Below are 22,472 nucleotides of genomic sequence, written 5' to 3'. Positions count from 1 at the left end.
TGTGCTCATTAGAGAACAACTTACTGGTGATAAATTCTTCAGGGAGTGGGAGTGAATAGGTCTCTATACTCTTGCTTAAGATTCCTGGCTTTGTTTATTTCCAGTTAAGCCTGTTCATGTCGAAGACCCAGAAAGACGGCAAAACATGCACTGAATCGTTTTAATTCCACAAAACAGAAGTGGGTAAGATTATGAGATGTTGTAACTGATGCTTTTAGTCAACAAAACTGGAGGAAATGACAAGCAATCACCTGTATGTGAGTGGCATCTTTTTTTCCAAAATGTTTTATATTCGTGAGCACAATGCAAATCTCAAATGTTTTGTGTGCACACACACATATGAATATAAATATCATGCATACGTATGTGACAGTTTTCCTATTATTTTCACAGATTTTGATATTGCGGCCAGTAGGCTTGATTTGGTAAAAGATTTGCACAGTTCAGAGTTTAACATATCAACATCACTCCCTGCAAGTTCCTTCGGTGTGGTGTTGATTGGACTCCTGCCAGCTACCCAGAACAATACTATCTATGCAATTTGATGTATGTGTGTGTAATTAACACTCCCAGTAACACTGCAGTATTTTACAGACAAGAAAACCAACACTCAGAGCACTTAACTTGCGCCACACTGGTAAGCAGCAAAGCCATTTGTAAGCTTAACACTTAAAAATATTTGTTTTTTAAAATATATATACTATTGTGCCTTTAACACATTCTGGAAAGAGGAAATGATAAAGAATGGCCTTCGAATTTCTGCTAAGTGAATTTAAAGTTACGTTTTAAAAAACAAGGATTTTTTCAGCTGTTTAAAAGCCCACATCTTTTCCTTATTTCCCAAGATTTATGCCAATGGAAAAAAACATTTCCCCCTTTTCAGCATCAGGTTTCTCCCCTCTGTTGTCACTTCCCTGCGTTGCACAATTCTCTCAACAACCTAGGCGATTCTGCACGACCGTTTCTTTATTGCTTCCTCCTTTTGCTAATTACATCGTAAGTAGATAACTTCAGCTTGCCCAGGTTGGAGGAGTGAGTTCTACCTGCTCCAGCTCGGAGGGTACAGAGGGATGGAGAATGGGATGTGTCGAGGCTACAGTGCTTGCCAAATTCAAATCTAGCTCACAGGCAGCATTGCTCTAACTTTTCTTGAATGTCCATAACAAGAACAATTCTTTCCCACTAGCATGTAATAAAACGATGCTTCTAAATATTTCTTATAAATATCTCTTCTGGAGGCCGGGTGATGTGGCTCACACCTATAATCTTAGCACTTTGGGGCGCTGAGGCAGGTGGATTCCTTGAACTTAGGAGTTCGAGACCAGCCTGAGCAAGAGCAAGACACTGTCTTTACTAAAAATAGAAAAATTACCTGGATGTCATGGCAGGCGCCTAGCTCCTCGGAAGGCTGAGACAAGAGAATCGCTTGAACCCAGGAGATTGATGTTGCCGTGAGCTATGATGCAAGAGCACTCTACCCAGGGCAACAGAGTGAGACTCTGTCTCAAAATAAATACACACACACACACATACATACATACCAAAAATAAATAAATAAAAAACATCTCTCCTGGGCTAAATGTCATTTAGTTGTTTCCTGGGTAAATCCTGGCTCTTGATTTCTCCACTTTATGTTTTTAATTAAAGTTCATTCTGATGATGCTGTGAAGGTCATTAACTTCAGGGCTGCACTCACTCCACTGAAGTCAGCATGACACGGGGCCAACTGATCTTCCTACAAATCTTTCCACAGGTGCCTTCACATTGGAGCTTTCATCACCACAGGCACATTACCTTTAGAGCTCACGTTTGAGTTGACTTAAATCCAAATCAGTTTAATGTTCCTGAGCAATGCTTTGTTCATCGCTGTATCAAAAGTGCAACCACTTTGACCTCTGGGGAATTCAATCAGTTGTCCTCATATTAGATTTCTGATGTTTTAGAGACAAAATGTACCCTAGAGATCAATAAGTTCACATTTTTGGTTTGATAGATAAGCAAACCCTTAGCTTTATATATTCAGGTAATTGGTTATGCATCAGAAATTCAATCTAAAATCAATGGAGTATAATTCCCAGACTTCTTATTTGAATAAGAGAGATCACTTTTGTCTTATAAAAATTATTTTAGGGTTTATACACCCTTATTCTCCTCTTCCCTACACTACTTTAGATGGTTATGATTTCAAAAGTTTCAGACACTGTCTAACAATTATCAACATCAATCCTTGAAAAAAATTGATTTCTAATATTTTCAAGGCATTCTTTAAAGGGATGGTTTTCATTTTAACAAAGATATTCAGACTTTCCAGAGATCATTTTGGTTAAGCACCTTTGTTTACCAGAATAACACACAGGCAATTTAGATACTAAACTAAACGTAGATAAGCTCAAAAGCAATCATGTCTCTTAGGAGGGCAAACAATACATTTCTAGAAAATAAATGGAAAAACCAAAGCTATAAGACCATATTCATTTATTTGTGTACAGTATTTTGACCCTATCCTGCTTTAGAGATAGCAAATACACACCCTTACAGCACAGTCATCCAGCACCCTTCAAGTATCACAACAGGCTAAGGGAAAGACTGACTTCCAAGGCAACCAGAGGCTCCTAATCTAGTACGTGACCTCTGCTGCCAGAAGACGGACAAGCACTGGACACTGGGAATCCAAGATCCCAGTCTGTTTACATTATTTCATACCGTCACACCCACAGAAAGTCAAAAGTTTGGTCACAGATCAATGGATCTCCAGTTAGTTCCAAAGTATATGTTTTTTAAAAATAACTGTCTCAGGGAACACAAGGTGATCAAAATTACGTGCCTTCATACCACATTGGACTTGGGCAAGCTCCATCCATCAGCCGCCTGCTTAGTACCAGGACAGAATAAAATACAAAGCAGTGATGATGATGACAGCAGAGGTAACCAACACATGCTGAGCGCCATATGCTCATTCCCTGCACCAGCTCGCTTAATCCTTACCATCAGTCACCCTCTGAGGAAAGTACCGAGGACTCCAGTTAATTCTCATTCAGGTTGTTCTCATTTTGAAGATAAGGACAGAAGTGATCCATCCAAGGTTGCAGTCATAGAGTTTCACAGACTTGAATCCAGGCAGCATCTACCTTCTTAACTCTTTTTTTTTTGAGACAGAGTCTCACTATGTTGCCCTCAGTAGAGAGCCGTGGCGTCACAGCAACCTCGAACTCTTGGGCTTAAGCGATTCTCTTGCCTCAGCCTCCCAAGTAGCTGGGACTACAGGCGCCCACCTCAATGCCCAGCTATTTTTTTTTTTTTTTGGTTGCAGTTGTCATTGTTGTTTAGCAGACCAGGGCCGGGCTCAAACCCGGCAACTTTGGTGTATGTGGCCGGTGCCTTCTCACTGAGCTACAGGCACTGAGCCCTTCTTAACTCTTATGTCCTATTTGCACAGTAAGTTTCACCGAAGTATCTGAAGATGCATTAACATTTATCATAATGAAAAGGGATGTGCTTTCCTACAGGCTAAGAGGAATTCAACTTAAAAAACAATTAAGTTTATTTATTGTAATTAAATTTAATTTTGCCTACCATGTACCAACATATATCCACTAGTGAGCCCCAGATCTTGGTAATCATTCAAAGATAAAGCAAAAGCTTTCTACAGGAAACAAAGTAGAGAAAATTAGCATGTGGCTATAGCATTTATTATGATTGTATAGACTTTTACAGTTTTCAAAGACAGTTAAATGCACAGCAAAATGTAGATTAATTTCATACCTTATAAGACTTAAATACAGAAACCAGGGGAGAAATCTTTTGACCAATATTTCTTTTTTGTTTTTATTTTTTGAGATAAGGTGAATACCTACATAGTATAGCACTCTGTGATTTTCTCTTTGCTATGTTTAAAATAATTTGAGATTTTTGAATTATGAGTAGCACTTATCTCAGGAGTTGGGGTGGAAGTATTCAATAAATAGTTTGTGGAATAAATTAAGGAAAACGGAGAAGAAAGATTGAAAGGAAGATTCTGCAATTGCTCCTAGATGGCTTCACACCTGGCAAGTATTTGAAAAGCCAACTTTCCCTTTCCTTGAAGGAGAGTGTTGAAATTTGAAGGCATTTCCTCACCCGATCTTTTTCTTCCACTCACTTCATCACCACAAAACAGCCATGTGTCTACAGGCTGCTAAAACAACCAGCTGAAAAGTGAACTCTTGAGTGAATCTGGTGGTTGTTTTTTTCCACCCACAATCTCTTAAGCACCTGTCATGATGATATTTGGGAGCAGATCGGCTGATAACCTGGGAGTTAGATTTGAAGATGATAGCCCAGAGTCAACCTAGCAGAGGGCAGAGGAATTTTTTCCCTATACTGCCTGAGGAAAATACAGCAGAACCTCTGTAAGTTGACCACCACCACCCCACTCCCAAGAAACTATAATAAACTGGTCAACATCCAGAGGCCACCATAAGGAACTAGGCCTACTGTACTGATACATGCATGTCCGGTCTGTGAAATTAGATCAACTTAAGGACATGGTCAGTGCAGGGAAGGTGATCAGTCATGGAGCTCCTACTGTAATTTGAATTCTCATACAGCCGTGGGGAGGCTAATTTCTCTGAAGAAACAGACCACTACTGGGCGCTCCCAATAGCCATTATTTAACTCAGTGTTTCTCAGCCTTAGCATGACTGATCTTTGAGGCCAGATATTTCTTTCTTTCTTTTTCTTTTTATTTATTTATTTAGGTTACAGTTTTTGGCCAGGACTGTGTTCGAACCCAACACCTCTGGTATATGGGGTCAGCACCCTACTCCTTGAGCCACAGGCACCACCCTTTGGTTTTTTTTTTAGAGACAGAGTCTCACTTTGTCACCCTCTAAACAGAGTCTTACTTTGTCGCCCTCAGTGGAGTGCCATAGCGTCACAGCTCACAGCAACCTCTAGCTCTTGGACTTAGGTGATTCTTTTGCCTCAGCCTCCCAAGTAGCTAGGACTACAGGCGCCCGCCACAATGCCCGGCTATTTTTTGGTTGCAGTTAGGCCAAGGCTGGGTTTGAACCCGCCACCCTTGGTATATGGGGCCGGCTCACTACCCCCTGAGCCACAGGCACTGCCCCAGATATTTCTTTCTTATGGGGCCTCTCCTGTACACGTAGGATGTCAGCAACATCCCTGACCTCTGCCCACTAGGTACAAACAGCATGACCCCTTCTCCCCACCACACACAGTCGTTACAGCCAAAAAGATCTCCAGACCTTGCTAACTGTCCCCTGGGGGAATCACTTCCAGTTGAGAACTATTGATTTAAATTTGTAACCGTCACCAAATTTTCTACTTTCCCTTTCAAAACAAATGATAGATGGCTAATTTCAAACATTTTGAAACATTTTCTTCCTTCTCAAAGGCAGACTCAATTTTAGACTAGTCTAAAAATACAGACTTCCCATTTTTCCGAGTCTCTCGTCACTTGATTCTCCTGGTGCTTCACGAGGATTTAGGGGCAATCAGAACTGTACAACGCTTTCACACGCATTGCTTATTGTGGGTGTGTAACAGTATTGACTCCTGAGTTCTCACCACTCCCTTTTGTACAGGTGAGATAAGCACACTGCCTTACGTTCAGTGACAGCACAGCATAAAAACATTTTCAATTTGTGAAAGCATAAAATGGGGGCATTTATAAAAATTTCCGTACCACACCTGTGGGCAATGAAAACTGGCAGGCCCATCAGGAACATTCCAGAGTGATGACCCAAGCCGTACCCACCAAGTGTCTTATCAAGGCTGTTTTTCGATAAGAAGATTGAAGCACATTTTCTTCAGATGCCATTAGCTGCTAAAGCCACAGGATGGTTAACGATAAATATGCTCATTAATTATTACACTAAGATGAGTTACGACCATAATGCATGGCGTCGAGTATAGCTTCAGGGGCCTGGCGTATCCTACGCGAACCTGTTGGTCATGAGAAAACCCACAGCACCGCAGCTCTGCTCCCTCCCCCCCGAGCTCTGCAGCCCACCGGGACACTTCTCTGTCCTGAGCATGGTCAGCAGTTCTGCCCCCTTCCCCCCGAGTTCTGCAGTCCACTGGGACGTGTCTCTGTCCTGAGCACTGTCAGCACAGGACCTCAAGGCGTCTCGGGAAGGAGTGAGCAATGCGTGTGACCTGCTCTCTGACTCATGTGACTGGACCTCATTCTCCGTGGGTCAACCCAAAAAGAAGGCACTGTGAGACAGTCACCGTGTAATAGGTGCAGGCCGAGGGATAATCAGGAGTGAGAAAGCAAATCACATCCTTTCTCAGTGTCCAAAACTGGCGTTAATAACAACAGCAACGACAACAACCATTTCTGCCACCGCCCCTGTGACCAGCAGGCCTCCTGCCATGCCCCATGCCAAACCCTCGCTTCCATTAGCCCTTAACCCTCAAACAGCTCTGTGAGCAAGGCCATGCTTCCCCCCACTTTACAGATCAGGTTCATGGAGGTAAGTATTCTTCCCAAAGTGATGGAAGGTGATGAATTTGGAACTCAAACCCAGGACCATTCAACTCCACCCCCGACAGGCCCAGGGAGACAGAAAGAATGCGGCCCCCGTGTCCACTTCCAGAAACAAAACCCAACCAAAGAGTGGAGTGGGAGAGGGTTTGGAATACTCTAGGTTTGTATCTTTTTAGTCTTGAAAGAAAGAATACATAAGGGCGAGGAGGAAGCTGTCTGTGCCAGGCACTACTCTCTGTCCCATCCTGAATGTCCAGATTGTCCACTGCGGGGACTGCTGTGCTGGACAGGGCGCAACCCTGCCATCCCCTTCCTCCTTCCCCTGCTCTTTCTCTGGAATGACACAACTCAAGACCATGGTGTTTTCCTTCTGTCTCAAAAGCTGCCAGTGAATCCTTCCTTTTAATCTTTAACCACAACACTTATATAAGGAACTTTTTATTGCTATTATTCAACAGTTAACACCTTCCCACACACCATATCAAAGTTCCCAGGTTTATCTGGTCTTCCACTGAACTGTGGAAGCTGAAACCCGGGGAGTCTCCTCCTCCCCTTGGTCTCCCTCACCCAGAAGCCTGTCTGTCACCAAGCCCACCTGCTCTACCTTCCAGAGGCCAAAGGCGGCCCTGCCTTCCCTCCCTCCACGGCCACAGCCCAGCCCTCGGCACGCCTACCCGCGTGTCTTCTCACTCCAGTTTCTTCTCCCCCCAGTTACTTCTCCCCAGATGTGCCATCTTCAAAATCACCTCCCCGAGGCTGCCAGTGCGGTCTTTTTCAAACACAAGTCTGACTTAATTACTATTCTGCATTTTAATTCTTTATAAACCTCTCACCACCTGTTCAAAAATCACAAGCATCCTCACAACACAGTGTTCAGTCACAGAACACCAGACCAACAGAGGAGAGGGCCACCCTCAGCCATATGGACCCTTGTCAAACCACGAAAGGACACCTCTTTCTCCAGGTGGAAGTGCTGCACCAGGGAGCAGAGCCTGGAGTGCAGCCTGGCCAGCACTACCCCAACCTTCCCTCTGTCTCTGCAGGCCCCCAGGGCCATCAGCCCAGCAGCCCTCACTAAAGGGCCTCTTCCAGCACCTCTCCGCCTCTGCACAGTGGCTTGGTTTGCTAGAATGCCTCGACTCACTAAATCCATCTACCCGGGTGGCGCCTGTGCCTTAGTGAGCAGGGCGCCGGCCCCATATGCCAAGGGTGGCGGGTTCAAACCCAGCCCCGGTCAAACTGCAACAAAAAAATAGCCGGGCGTTGTGGCGGGCGCCTGTAGTCCCAGCTACTCGGGAGGCTGAGGCAGGAGAATCGCCTAAGCCAAGGAGTTGGAGGTTGCTGTGAGCTGTGTGATGCCACGGCACTCTACCGAGGGCAATAAAGTGAAATCTGTCTCTACAAAAAAAAATAAATAAATAAAAAATAAATCCATCTACCCAACTGCTATTCATCCTTCCAAAAATCAAAACAGTCACATTCCTACAAGAGGTGTTCATATTTTGTATGCTGCCAGGAAGACTCCCTTATAGCACAGACTTTCCTGTCCATTTCCCCAGCAGACCCTGCATTCTCTAAAAAGCACAGACCCAGTCTTTCGGTTTGGCCGCCTACAAAGCCTTAGCACATGTAACACAGATGCTAAATGCCAAAGGGGCTGCCTGTCACTGTCTTGGCTTGGTCATGGTGTAAAGTGGGGGCCTTTCAGCCCCCTACGCCCACCCATTTGGAGATCAGCCTGGTGAGTCTGCTTCCTCTGATTACATAATCCTTACTCAAGTAACTAGAAGGCAGACCTCATTTAGCGATTGTTTCATTAACCTATGATTAAGAAGAACAAACATCTTGGGTTTCAACTTCTGTCCCCTCCTGCCAAGTTCACTCAAACATCTGTCACTAAGCATTCGTCCTTCACTGGGTCCTGCTCCCTCTCCACACCCCCACCACGTGTTCCACTTAACAAGGGCTGTCCAGCGGAATGGTGGGTGTACAGAGATTTACAAGCCTGCCTACCTTCCCAGATGTTTGAACATTTTCATAACAAACAGTATAAACAACTATTAAAAAAACAAAGAGCTGGCTCAGAGCCTATAGCTCAACAGCTAGGGTGCCAGCCACATACACTGGAGATGGCAGGTTCGAATCCAGCCTGGGCCCGTCAAACAATAGCAACTACAACCAAAAAATAGCTGGGCATTGTGGTGGGCACCTATAGTCCAGCTACTAGGGAGGCTGAGGCAAGAGGATTGCTTGAGCCCAAGAGTTTGAGGTTGCTGTGAGTTGTGATGCCACAGCACTGTACCCAGGGCGACACAGTGAGACTCTGTCTCAAAACAAACAAACAACAGCAACAAAAAAAAGTGCTGTATATACTTCCTAACCCACAGACTTGATGTCTTGTGTTTCCATCTTCTGTGGGATTTTCCTCTGTAGTCTAATCGGCCTGCCCTGATGGCCATGCTGATTTTGCTTATGACCTCACTCAACTCTCTTACTCAATCCTCCTCAAATCCGTCACTAACTCCCTACTGACACCAATCACAATTCTCTTCTTTCTAAGTCAGGCCAAAGGGAGAAGAGTCACCAGATTTAAACTCTCCATCAAAGGTACCTGCATATCTGAAATCTGGTCATTTTACTTATGGAATATGTACTTTTCCATTAGGGGGCCTCTTCTGCAGTCACCTTAGGAAAGACTGGGCAGAGAGCACATGTTTTTTATCAGACACAGGTTATTGTTTCCCTGTTCCCATCTGTTCTAGGACAATGTGTTCTCAAATGAAGGCCCTGCTAAAGGGGTGAGGCTGGACCAGCTCTTCCTGGCTATACAGAGAGGCATCAGACAAGATTTTGGTACTGTCTTTGCAGTTATTGCAAATGACATGTTGACACTGAGCGCACCAAGAAATTTAAACGGACTGGGTACAGCGACTCACACCTGTAATCCTAGCACTTTGGGAGGTCAAGGCGGGAGCATTGCTTGAGCCTAGGAGTTCAAGACCAGCCTGGGCAACAGTGAGACACTGCCACCTCTCACATCTCAACAACAACAACAAAAAAAAAAATTAGCCAGGTGATATGGCAGGTGCTTGTAGTCCCAGGTACTCAGGAGGCTGAGGCAGGAGGATCTTTTGAGCCCAGGAGTTGGAAGCTGCAGTGAGCTATGATGATGCCACTATACTCTAGACCAGGCAACACAGCAAGACCCGGTCTCCAAAAAAAAGAGAAATAAGAGAGGAAAGAAGGGAGGGAGGGAGGAAGGGAGGGAGGAAGAAAGGAAGGAAGGAAGGAAGGAAGGAAGGAAGGAAGGAAGGAAGGAAGGAAGGAAGGAAGGAAGGAAGGAAGGAATTCAAGCAAAAAAGGGAATTTCTTAGGAAGGCTAGAGATGAAGATGGCCTCAGGGACTAAAAAATACTGTCAGGTGCTCCCCTTGTCCCCACCTTACCAGGTACCATACTTTGAGGGTGTACGTGTTTTTCTCTATAAACAGAGGGTACCCAAAAGTAATACACATTTTAAGAGATGTTATGTGTGCTTTACTTTTTGAAGTTGAATTAAAGGTACCATTAACTGGTCAAGTGTACTTAGACATGCTTCACACACCCATTTTACCCGCACTTCATACACTTTTGGGGAATGTTCCAGAAAGATCTCTTAAAATGTGCACACATTTGGGGGCATCTATCCATCTATCTGCATCTGTGAATCTAGAAGCACAGTCATGCAACACTTGACAGCAGAGAACATTTCTGAGAAGTGCATCGTTAAGCAGCTTCACTGTGGAGCATGACAGTGTGCTTACACAACCCCAGGAGGCAGAAACACATCTTTATTTATATATGTTTTCATATGGAAAACCAAGCATTGCAGCACTTTTAGTACATATCAAACATTTTCCCTACCTGATCTGCAATGCCACATATGGGGTTTCTACACATGCCCCTCTACCATCTCGAGGGACTAGTGTCACATGTGGTCCACGGTCCACTGAACTGTCATTCTGTGGTGCATGACTATACAGAGATCCAGGTGGAAAAGGACTCACTTTTATCTAAAGCCCACGGTGTTCAGTGTATTTGGGGGGGTGGGGGGGTGGAGGTAACAGGATACACAGAAAATAACCAGAGAAGAGAATTTAGGTTTACCTCATCCCAGATTTATAACTTCAAAAGAAAGAACACTCTGCCTTCTCTTACACTCTGTATATGAAAATATAAAATCCCTGGGCGGCGCCTGTGGCTCAAGGAGTAGGGCGCCGGTCCCATATGCTGGAGGTGGCGGGTTCAAACCCAGCCCCGGCCAAAAACCACAAAAAAAAAAAAAAGAAAATATAAAATCCCAAAGAAGCCGTCTGATTTGCTGGGCTTAGACACCTGCTCATCTAAGACAGGCCATCATGATTGTCAGCTCAGGGCTATCCCCTTCTTTCTCATGGATATAATGCTGACTCATCAGATGACTACATGCTCCGGAAAGTGGATCTTTCATCACCCCATGAGATGAACTGTGTTTGACCTACACCAGTCCTGGTGACCAACCCCCTGCCAGTTACTAGTGTAGGTGTGAGGACAGGACACGACCCTTCATAATGAGATCTGACCAAACAGAATTTTCAGAGGAGTTTTTGAAAGTATTCCTCCTTTGTGATGAAATATGCAAAACTGAGACCACTTCCCTTCTTTGGACAAGGCCTTGTGAGGACTTAAGGCCTGGAGCTGCAGCAGCCGTCTTCTCACCACGGGGAGTGAGCCATCATGCTAAGGGTGGCACAGTGGAAATACAAACAAACCTGGAGCCTCGATGACATAACTGTGCCATTAAATCAACCCTGGCGCCACGTCTCCCAGGAAGCCAATCTGAAGGATGGTAATGGAACTGGTGCTCAGAGTCAATTGAAATGAGCAACTATGCAATCCAAAGACAAAGTGAATGGCTGCCTACTTCCTAGGTAATTATAAAGGTTAATGGTTACTGAGCGCCCACTATGTGTCAGGAAGTCTTCCAAAGGCTTTCTCTGCATTACCTTATTTAACCTACACAACCACCCAACAAGGCAAACACTTTGATTACTCTCTACTTATTAGGTGGGTAAACAAGGTCCAGAGACATTAAGTCATTTATCCGAGGTGAGAAATTCAGCAACACAAAGGTTGAAATGCACGGCCAGGCCTCTGACTCTGGAGCTCTTAACCACTAAGGTTCTCTTTGGGGTGTTCCTGCTTCCTATCATTGTATATCATAAGCTTCCCTCAAAACCTTCCGAATGAAGCCTCTTTTTATTTGAGCTGGTCCAAGTGGGTTTGGACTTGTTACACCCAAATTTCCCCTCAGACACTGGCATTGGCCAGACTTGGGCTTTCTTTCTTCACCCCATAACAAATCTTTGAGTCTCAATGTCCACTTGTTTTGTTTGTTTGTTTGTTTTTTATTTGAGACAGAGTCTCATTTTGTCACCCTTGGTAGAATGCCATGGCGTCATAGCGCACAGCAACCTCAAATTCCTGGGCTTAAGTGATCCCCTTGCCTCAGCCTCCCTAGTAGCTGGAACTACAGGTGCCCACAATGACATCCGGCTATTTTTAGAGATGGGGGTCTCTGGCTCAGGCTGGTCTTGAACCTGTGAGCTCAAGTGATCCACCGTCTCCCACGTGCTGGGTTACTGCATTGCATCAATCTGCCACCTGGTGTGTTAGTCAATGTATGTCTCTCCAAGCTACCCAGGCTTCATACGTTAAGTTGGTATAAAGTCTTGTTATTTCCCCAGCATCATCTCCCCTGTCCACCCCCAAGCCGGGTGGGGGGCCTCAGGGAACCCCAACAATGCACCACACACTACAGGCGTGAGCCACTGCACTTGGCCTCAATGTCCATTTGTTAAATCACTAAATCCAAATCATACACAAAAGCCCTGATTTAGCACAATTCATGGTGTTCCAATGGTTTCCTTTTTTGCTCCTTCCCCAACTGTCACATGGTAAGTATTAGCTTAATCAAAGTGTTTGCCTTGTTGGGTAGTTGTGTAGATTAAATAAGGTAATGCAGAGAAAGCCTTTGGAAGACTTCCTGACACATAGTGGGTGCTCAGTAACCATTAGCCTTTATAATTGTCTAGGAAGTAGGCAGCCATACACTTTGTCTTTGAATTGGATAGTTGCTCATTTCAATTGACTTAACATCAGCACCCTTTGGGGGGCACTACTTCCAGTGTGATGTGATTTATTACTTAATATACCAATGAGGACCCTACAGGAAATGAAACTGTAAACACTAGCTCAAATACTATAATTGTCCCTTGAGGTCCTGACCTCTAGCTTTATCTGTTTAACTATTCAAAGTTAAAGTTTTTGAATAAATGGCATCCTGCAAAGACATATATTCCTGTGACTCTTCAGATTAGAGAGGAGTTGTTTCTTTGTTTTGTTTTGTTTTTACATTTTTGAACAGAGGGAGATTCTGCTGCCTGGGTAGAGTGCAGTGGTGCTATCATAGCTCACAGCAACCTTAAACTCCTGGGCCTAAGTGATCCTCCTGCCTTAGCTCCCTAGTAGCTGGGACTACAGGTGCCCACTACATGCCTGGCTGATTTTTCCTATTTTTTGTAGAGACGGGGTCTCACTCTTGCTCAGGCTTGTCTCAAATTCATGAGTTCAAGTGATCCTCCCACCTCAGCCTCCCAGAGTGCTAGGATAACAGGCAAGAGCCACTGCACCATCCTAGAAAGGCATTTCTATTTCATTCACATCACACCCTCACTCTTTCACCAGGTTAACAAATACTTGTGCACCTGAGTGCACTGTAGGAGACAGACAGGCCGACCTCTCTGTGGGCCCTCAATCCAGGGTAAAGCATGAAGGTGGGCCATCCCTGGGGGCTCCTCATCAAGACCACCAAAGATGAAAGGAGCCCAGAGGTGCCCAGACAGAGGAAAGTCACCAAGATCATCGCTGCGGAGAATGAGCAGGCGGGTGGGGCTGAGCCCTTTGAACTCCTGATAGGCAGTTAGATTAGGGAAGCTGGTTTGTCTGCCCTGCAGAGACCAAACTTGTTTTCCTCTCCCCCTTTCTAAGTGTGTTATGGGCCACTGTTGACAACTCACTACCCTATGTTCCCAATTATCCAGGCTTTGCCTTTTATCCAAGCTTCCTGGGGGCCTGTGATTCTATTTTTTTTTTTTTTTTTTTTGTCAAGACAGGGTTCTACCCTGTGCCCTGAGCAGAGGGCAATGGCATCGTAGCTCACTGCAACCTCAGACTCCGGCTGTGGGCATCCTGCTGCCTCAGACTCTGAAGCTGCTGGGATTATAGGTACTCACCACGGCGCCCAACTGGGTTTTTCCTTTTTTTTTCATGAGTCAGGTCTCACTCTCACTCAGACAAGCCTCAAACTTCTGAGCTCAAGCAATCCTCCTGCCTCAGCCTCTCACAGTGCTGGGATTATAGGCGTGAGCCACCGCACCTGGTGGCCTGGGATACTTTTAATCCTATTTTGGCATTTTGCATGTATGCTTTGTGCTGAGATCAATAAAAGATTTCTGAGGAGTCAAAAGGTTACTGCATTGCATCAGTCTGCTACTTGGTGTGTTAGTCAATGTATGTCTCTCCAAGCTACCCAGGCTTCATACATTAAGTTGGTGTAAAGTCTCGTTATTTTCCCAGCATCATGTCCCCTGTCAACCCCCGATCCACGTGGGGGGCCTCAGGGAACCCCAACAATGCACACACACTACACTGGGCACAGGCTAGCAAAAGGCTATGTTCTCTGCCCTCATAGATGGCAATAAAGTAGAATGATAAGTCATATCATATTTTCCCTCTAAATCAACAGAAGAGCTGCAACCAATAAAAGTGAAGCATGGAGCTAGACAAAGCACCTTGCAGAGGAGAAATCCCGGGTGGCAGTTAAGAGGACAGATCCTGCCAACAGAATACCTGGGTTCATATCCCCACCCTGTCACTATGTGACTTTGTGTTAACCCATATCTCATTCATTTAACATGTTGAATTGAGATTAAAAACTGCAGCTTTGTCATTGGGTTGTTATGAGAGTTAGGATTTTTAAAGTCACCTAGAACATCAAGTATTATACAGGTGTTTGTCCAAAAGAACAAAGAGCTCCAGTCCGCTGTACCCACTGGTCAGAATTAAGCGATTAGCAGCAGGCCGTAGCCACACAACAACACACTAACCTTGGAGTCTGCAAGCAGGAACACAGCATTACAGTGTGGGGGGGGGACTGGAGTTCCAGGCATCAAGACCAGGTGACCACTGCAGCAGGAGAACCCCCCTGGCCACCACCCCTAAGCAAAATAGAAGCCTCAACAATCAGTTACTCGGTGTCCTCAGAATTCCCAAACTAGGGTATCAGTTAAAGAGAATTTAAGGTGACTTTTCCTAGAGAATTTGATTGTTGTTTGTTGGTTTTTGAGACAGTCTTACTCTGACACCCCAGGTAGAGTGCTGTAGCATCATCATATCTCAACTCATCACAAACTCTTGGGCTCAGGTGATCCTCCTGCCTCAGCCTCCCTAGTAGCTGGGACTGCAGGCGCCCACCATCATGCCCCCTTAACTTTTTTCCTATTTTTAGTAGATACGGGGTCTCGCTCTTGCTCAGGTTGGTCTCAAACTCCTGAGCTCAACCCTACTCAGCCTCCCAGAGTCCTAGGATTACAGGCATGAGCCACTGCACCCAGCCTGAGAATTTAATTTTTAATAAGCAGATCTTAGAAGGAAGCATAATCCCAAATCTGGAAGATATCTTAGAAGTCAGGGTCTCAATCCAGTGTTTGTTAACCATCTGACCATTGCCTGCTCAGCTTCTCCTGGCGCATTTCCAGTGATGAGGGTGCACTTTTTATTTTAATTTAATTTAATTTAATTTAATTTAGAGACAGAATCTCACTATGTTGCCCTTGGTAGAGTGCTATGGCATCACAGCTCACAGCAACCTCAAACTCTTGGGCTTAAGCTATTCTCTTGTCTCAGCCTCCCAAGTAGCTGGGACTATAGGCACCTGCCACAATGCCCAGCTATTTTCTTTCTTTCTTTCTTTCTTTTTTTTTTTTTTAGAGACAGAGTTTCACTTTATGGCCCTCAGGTAGAGTGCCGTGGCCTCACACAGCTCACAGCAACCTCCAACTCCTGGGCTTAAGCAATTCTCTTGCCTCAGCCTCCCAAGTAGCTGGGACTACAGGCGCCCGCCACAACACCCGGCTATTTTTTTGTTGCAGTTCGGCTGGGGTCGGGTTTGAACCCGCCACCCTCGGTATATGGATGGAGCCGGCGCCTTACCGACTGAGCCACAGGTGCCGCCCAATGCCCAGCTATTTTCTTGTTGCAGTTGTCACTGTTGTTTAGCTGGCCCGGGCTGGGCTCGAACCTACCAACCTCGGTGCATGTGGCTAGTGCCATAACCACTGTGCTACAGGTGCCAAGCCAGGGTGCTCATTTTTAGACAGACTCTTCAATGACTGAACATCCCTAGTTACCATCACGCACTTTGGTTTGGCAGCAGGGATAACCCCGACTCAAAACAGTGGTCTTGGTATGCTTGCAGAAGAGGGTCCCCTCCCTTGTCCTAATGTCCTGAGCCAGTCATCCTTTGACATGACCAAAATCTTTCAGGTTCAAAGGAAGAGGTTAATAGAATCTAGACATTCGAAGGGGTGTCCAGGAAGATCATTTTGAGGGAGGGTTCTTGAAGTTCCCCGACAGGTAATCTTGTTCCCGCTCTCTGGGGAGAAGAAAAACATGATGGTGCCCTGTTGTCACTGTATCTGCAGTAGGCTTCTCCCCCCCACCCCCGAGTCCTGTGGCCTACGGAAGGGAATTGACACCAGAACTCGAACATGAGTACGTTATGACATCATGTGAATTCAGTGGAATTCAACAGAACTTTTGTAGCTGCAATTTGAACCAAATGTCTCAAAATACAACTGTCCCTAGAGAGTATGAACTCGGCGCTTTCATAATAGAAACAATGCATTAGCTTAAACAGGCCAGTTTTTAAAAAGTAAGTTTTTCCCTGTGTATGTGTGAAGATATAGTGTTGGGACCTTCTTAGCTGATAGAATTGAATATTTAAGAGGCCAAGGCTGGGAGTTTAATACTCATAAGGAATGATTAGCTTTGATCAGAACAAAGCTCGGTGTGTGTGTTCACATCTTTCTAGCTTTAAGTTCCAGGCAGTAAATGAGGGAGGCAAATGTAGAAGATCTGTTGATCCCAGGAGTTCAAGATAAGCCTGGCAGGGGCGGCACCTGTGGCTCAAAGGAGTAGGGCGCCAGCCCCATATGCCGGAGATGGCGGGTTCAAACCCAGCCCCGGCCAAAAACTGCAAAAAAAAAAAAAAAAAGATAAGCCTGGCAAAAGTGAGACCCCATCTTTGCAAAAAAAATATTAGCTGATGTGATGGTGCATGCATGTAGTTCCAGCTACTCAGGATGCTGCAGCAGGAGAATTATTTGAGCCCAAGATTCGAGGTTGCTGTGAGCTGTGATGACACCACTGCACTCCAGCCTTGGTGACAGAGCAAAATCTGTCTCAAAAAAGAAAAAAAAAACCCAAGTACCGATATAATAAATGAACAGGAAACAGCTAACAATGTGGAACATTTTGTATCTGCTAGGCACAATGTGAAAGGCTTTACACAAATTATTTCATCTAATCCCAGCCCTGTAGGGATTACAGGGACTTCATTCAGAGTAAAGTCCAAATGCCTTCTGGCTGCCCAAAGCCCCGGGGGCCCCTCCCCTGCTGCCCTCTGCTCCACCAGGACCCCCAGCTCTTCCCCACACATATTGCCCTCTGGGCCTTGGCACGTACTCTTCAGGTGACCCCAAAACTCATTCTCTCTTCTCCTTCAAAAGGTCCCTTTCCCACCCCCCTTTAGAAAACTGTACTATTCCCCTGCCATCATAAAATATACTTCTCTGCTTTGTTTTTCCATAGCAGTTACTATTTCCTAACCTACATTACAATTGACTTAGTTTTTGGTTATCTGGGTCCCCAGAGTAGAATGCGTGCCGGGATTTTTGTCTACTTTTGCTCATAGTTCTACACCCATCATCTAGAAACAGAGCTGGCACACAGTAGCACTTCATAAATACTTGTTGCTAAAAAAAAAAATTTTTTTTTTTGAGACACAGTCTCATTCTGGCATCCTGAATAGAGTGCTGTGACATCATAGCTCAAAGCAACCTCAAGCTCTTGGGCTCAAGCGATTGTCTTGCCTCAGTTTTTCTATTTTCAGTAAAAGCTGGTCTTGAACTCCTGAGCTCAAGCAATCCACCCACCTCGGCCTCCCAGAGTGCTGGGATTACAGGCGCAAGCCACTGAGCCCAGACTTTGTTGGTTAAATGTTTTATGTAAGGCAATGGGCACAGACAGGGCAAATGGTTGTGTCTTTTATAGAAAAAAAAGACTGCATTAGGAGTCTGTGTTCCAGAAACCAACTCGAAGTATATATCTTTTCCGGGGGTGAGGGGTGGGGGGTGGCATAACCTTTGACAGTCGGAGGTCATACATTAGATCTGAATAATTCATAACTAGCAATATACGCTAACAGTCAAGCATACCAAGTACAAACGTGGTGTGTACAATACTCAAGACATACAGACAAGTATGTTTACGTACATACAAAGTCACTTGGAATGTTCTGTGACTCTGCTGGGAAAATTACTTTCCTAAAGCTGGAGGGAAATGTGCCAAACTAAAAAAATGAAGGAGATATAAAAATTGGCATGAAAATGTTTTCCCAGAATACCAGAGTAAGAATGACAGCAAATAATGCTCCTTTACAGCTGCCATTCAGATTCGAGGATCATTTCCAGGGTTCCAAGCTCCTCTTACCCGATTATATTTAACCTTCATGACAATGCAGAAATCCAATTTGCAGATGAGGAATCATGCTCGGAGAGGTTGTGTACCTCCCTAAAGCAGCCCAGTGAGGGTAAGAATGTGGACTAGAATATAATTTCTGAGTCTCCATCTGGGACGTCCCTGCACCATCCTGGAGTTTATCTCCTTACAGTGTCTTTTATTTATTCATTTATTTTTCTTTTATTAAACAGGTCCAGATTAGAATCTGCCACCACTGGTGTGCAGGGCTGGCGCCCTAATCACTGGGCTACAGCACCCAGCTACAACCTCAGTTTTTATAAATTGCCTCCTCAATTAAAAAAAAATATAAATATTACTTTCCCTCTCTCTTTTTCTGAGGCCTACTGTTGCACTGCTTCAAGAGAGTCACAGGGACATGCATATGTCACCACAGTGAAAGCGGGGTCTCTGTCTGAAGTCCATGTCCGTCCCTGAACAGCCAGGCCTATGAGGCTCACGTTATTACGGGGGGGAGAACGCAGCAGTCTGGACAGGACCCTTGAGTCCCCCAAATACCAGAAAAATCTAAAAATTCTTAACTGCTTTTTTGTTAGCCATACTTTTGCCAATTATTTTCTCCACTGATTTGGAAACTTGTTATCACCTGCCTTCTTTTCCAAAAAAGAATTCTACCTGGGGGGAATATTGGGGGAGCGACAGGCATTAAGACCTCAGCACCAAGTACAAATTGCTCATTTAAAGAACAAAAATTAAGGATATGGAGGCTTTTCGTCCTTAAAGGCTCATCGCTCACAAGAAAAAAAATTTGAATCCTGTCCTGATTCTTCTTGAGCAGTGGAGCAGTTTTCTGGTTTCGTGTGAGTTAATTTTAATTATAAAAAAAAAAAAAAAAAGCAGTGCCATTCTTGAGAAGCTGTTGCTATGAGACTTCCTGGCCACAACAGATGGGCAGCAGGAACAGCTCTCAGGCAGAGCCTGAGCTCTGAGGCTCTCCACTCCCGCATGCCATTAACATTCCTGAAATACCTTCAGGGCAGCGCAGCAGGCCCAGCCACCTTCAGACTGGCCTCCCTGGCTAAGGGGCCAGGGCTGAAATTTGTCATAAATGAAACGATCAGCCCTTTCCAGGAAAAGGCCATAGGAGAGAGGGTGCTGTCCTTCTCAGTTTAGCCTTCAGGCAAGCTTGGATCAGCAAACCAGGGTGCTGAGGTGTTCAGGTGAGCACACACCTGCACCTCCACAACCCGTGCCCTGCTCCTCACCTTGCGGTGAGGTCTCATTCAGGCACAGAGGGATTTGGTTAAAAGAACCAGCATATTTTCAGCCTGAAGCATTTTCAGTGCCCAGGGAGAATTGCTGGAGGGTGTGGGGCCAGAGGGAAGGTTTAGGAATTCCTGGTTTTCCTTTTGAAAGAAAAGAAGAACCATGTGACATAAAACCATTCGGTTTCATCCCTTTTCTTTCTCTTCCAAAGTGGCGTAATGATACTGACCTACATGGCATCAGATGGAGGAATTGGTGAGCCGTGACTAATAGGCCACTGAGAATTCATTGCATAAACATCATGTTGCTGAGAGGCCTCCAGTGCTGCAAGAGGAAAGATAAGGTAGGGACTTGGAGACTGGCCTGGGCTTCTGATTGCCGAGACTCTGCCCGCGGGGCTGATGGGGAATGCTAGCCACAGGTTCGGGTGGGTTGGCTCTGCAGGTAGCTCTCTTGCTTACAGAGGAGCTTTGGCACTTGGGAAAAAGCAAGTGTTTCTAAACAGTGGCTGCCTCTGAAAGTGGAGCTTATTTAATTCCATCCTAAGTTTTCACTTTAAAACCAATCTTCGAGCTCAGAAGCAAAGTCCTCGTAAGTGCCCAGTGTCCAGGCTCCTGGATCCCTCCAGGGAATATCAGAGCCCTCCTCTCAGTTTTGGTTCACATAGCTTTGTGAGAGCTTCTCCCTCAGTGGGGTCAGACAACTACCACGTGTGTGCACGGCTGTCCGGTGTTGAACCCAGTCCCACTAAGAGGCAACGTGACTTGAGCCTGCTGAGGTTCCTGCCTCCCAGAATCAGCCATCTGTCCTCAGGCATAACTTCCCATTTTTCTCCAAAATGGAACCATTAAGATTACTGGGAGTATTTTTTTGTTGTTGTTTTTTTAAAAATATGCCTTATAGAGGTTTGGTCTAACAAAGAGTGACAACTTTTTCCTACTAACTAGTGACATTTTCATGAAGCCATCTGTAGAGGGCTGGAGGGAACTCCTCTTCCGGTTGTTTCTACGGAACGGTCAGCTTGCTCCTCTGATCCAAGTGAGCTGTTCACCCAGCTGTGCAGATCTGGAACTCACCACCAGCCCCCACCTCCACTGGGAAAAGTCAAGGGCCAAGGGCGAACTGCGGAGGAGAAGGAAAGGAGGACAGGGGGAGAGGAAGAGGGACAGAGAGAGAAGTGTCTGACCGGGGGTAAGGGGGTGGGGCAGCCTTCCATTTGCAGAGCGGCACATTCCAAGCAGAGCCAGTGGACATACAGCATGTACCTGGGAGGGAAAGGCTGTGTGGCCCTGTGGTGCCCCACTCTGTGCTGTCCACAGCACCAGAAGGGACCCTCGCCCATATTTTACAAATGGTCACTGGGGAAGCAAATAAATTTACGGCACTTAATCTCCCCACCCTCAGATCTAACTCTCTTATACTATTGTTCTTGGAATGAAATACCTATCTTAATTATTACCAATTGTATTAAATTACATATTTGAGGTCTCCTGGTACTCTGAAGATGTGGACAGGGCTTTCTACACTCAACTTAAAATGTGGATTTCTGTGACTTGCTTTTTAATTATAGATAAAGATGTTTTTCAACTAGTTTTCTTCCTATCCATACTTTTTTGGGACACTTAGGGTTTTTATGAATAGCAATTTTTTTTAAACGGTGAGTATTTATCCCTTCTCATACAAAAATGACTTATCCTTAACCCGGAAAATTACCTTTGATTAACATATTTTGTAGGTTATAATTACAAGTGAAGGTAGAATTTTGAAATATAAATCAATGCTAAATTCAGTATCTATTTCTCTTTAACTTCTTCAATATTTATAAATCCACTTACTATCTACCTATCTGCCTACCTAGTGATCTGTATTTTTAAATCATCACCAACCACACACTGACTGCACACACACTATATTTTCAATAATTGCTGTAGACTTGTGTGACGACCACATTTCATCTGACAGGTAAGGTAATTTCTGGTGCCTCTATTCATCAAAGCAATTATTTTCAGTATCTATATTTAACATTACTAGACTATTGACCTTCTTGTAGGGAATGTTTTATAAACACATTTTAGCTAACAGCTGAGAAAGATGGAAAATTCCAACAGGCTATAACATTAGAAGAAAAAGACATATTCCAGTAGGAATAACACAGATTTTGTGTGACCACCTCTATCTGTCTGCCCTAATTGCTATTTACTACTTGAACAAAATCATTGGGAATTGGTAAACCCTCCTTTTTTTTTTTTTTTTGAGACAGAGTCTAACTGTCACACATGCTAGAGTGCTGTGGCATCAGCCTAGCTCACAGCAACTTCAAACTCCTGGGTTCAAGTGATCCTCTTGTCTTAGCCTCCCTAGGAGCTGTGACTACAGGTGCCCACCACCACATCCAGGAAATTTTTTCTATTTTTAGTAGAAATGGGGTCTCGCTCTTGCTCAGGCTGGGGTAAATGCTTTCCTTTCATCAAGGTATTTATATCCTTTAAATTAAGGAGGTGAGAAAAGTTGTTTCAGGAGCTCTTTGGGTTTATATAAGAACCTTTGCCATATAGAATGTGTTCATTGAAAAAAAAAATCCAAGGGAAAATTACTTCCTGTCACAACAAAACAGGCCAGGAATAAGAACTAGCCAGTCACAGACCACTGGTTTCTTTTCTTTTTTTTTGAGACAGTCTCACTATATCACCCTCGGTAGAGCGCTGTGGCATCACAGCTCACAGCAACCTCACTCTTTGGGCTTAAGCGATTCTCTTGTCTCAGCCTCCCAAGTAGCTGGGACTACAGGTGCCTGCCACAACGCCAGGCTATGACCACTAGTTTCTTTACAATCTTTGATTATTACTAGATCCTTAGATGACCAGTGTGCTGACAGC

At 44.8% G+C, this 22,472-nt stretch overlaps 1 protein-coding gene across 3 annotated transcripts in view; it reads right to left on the bottom strand.

The window, feature by feature from the left end:
• Positions 1-22,472, bottom strand: part of SHROOM3 (shroom family member 3) — a 329,341-nt gene that overhangs the window by 163,478 nt on the left and 143,391 nt on the right. The window lies entirely within an intron of this gene.

This window comes from Nycticebus coucang, chromosome 1, assembly GCF_027406575.1.
Source record: "Nycticebus coucang isolate mNycCou1 chromosome 1, mNycCou1.pri, whole genome shotgun sequence".
NCBI classification, from domain to species: domain Eukaryota; kingdom Metazoa; phylum Chordata; class Mammalia; order Primates; family Lorisidae; genus Nycticebus; species Nycticebus coucang.
Note: the sequence above shows the minus strand (reverse complement) of the source record. Positions and strands in the feature narration are given on the sequence as shown.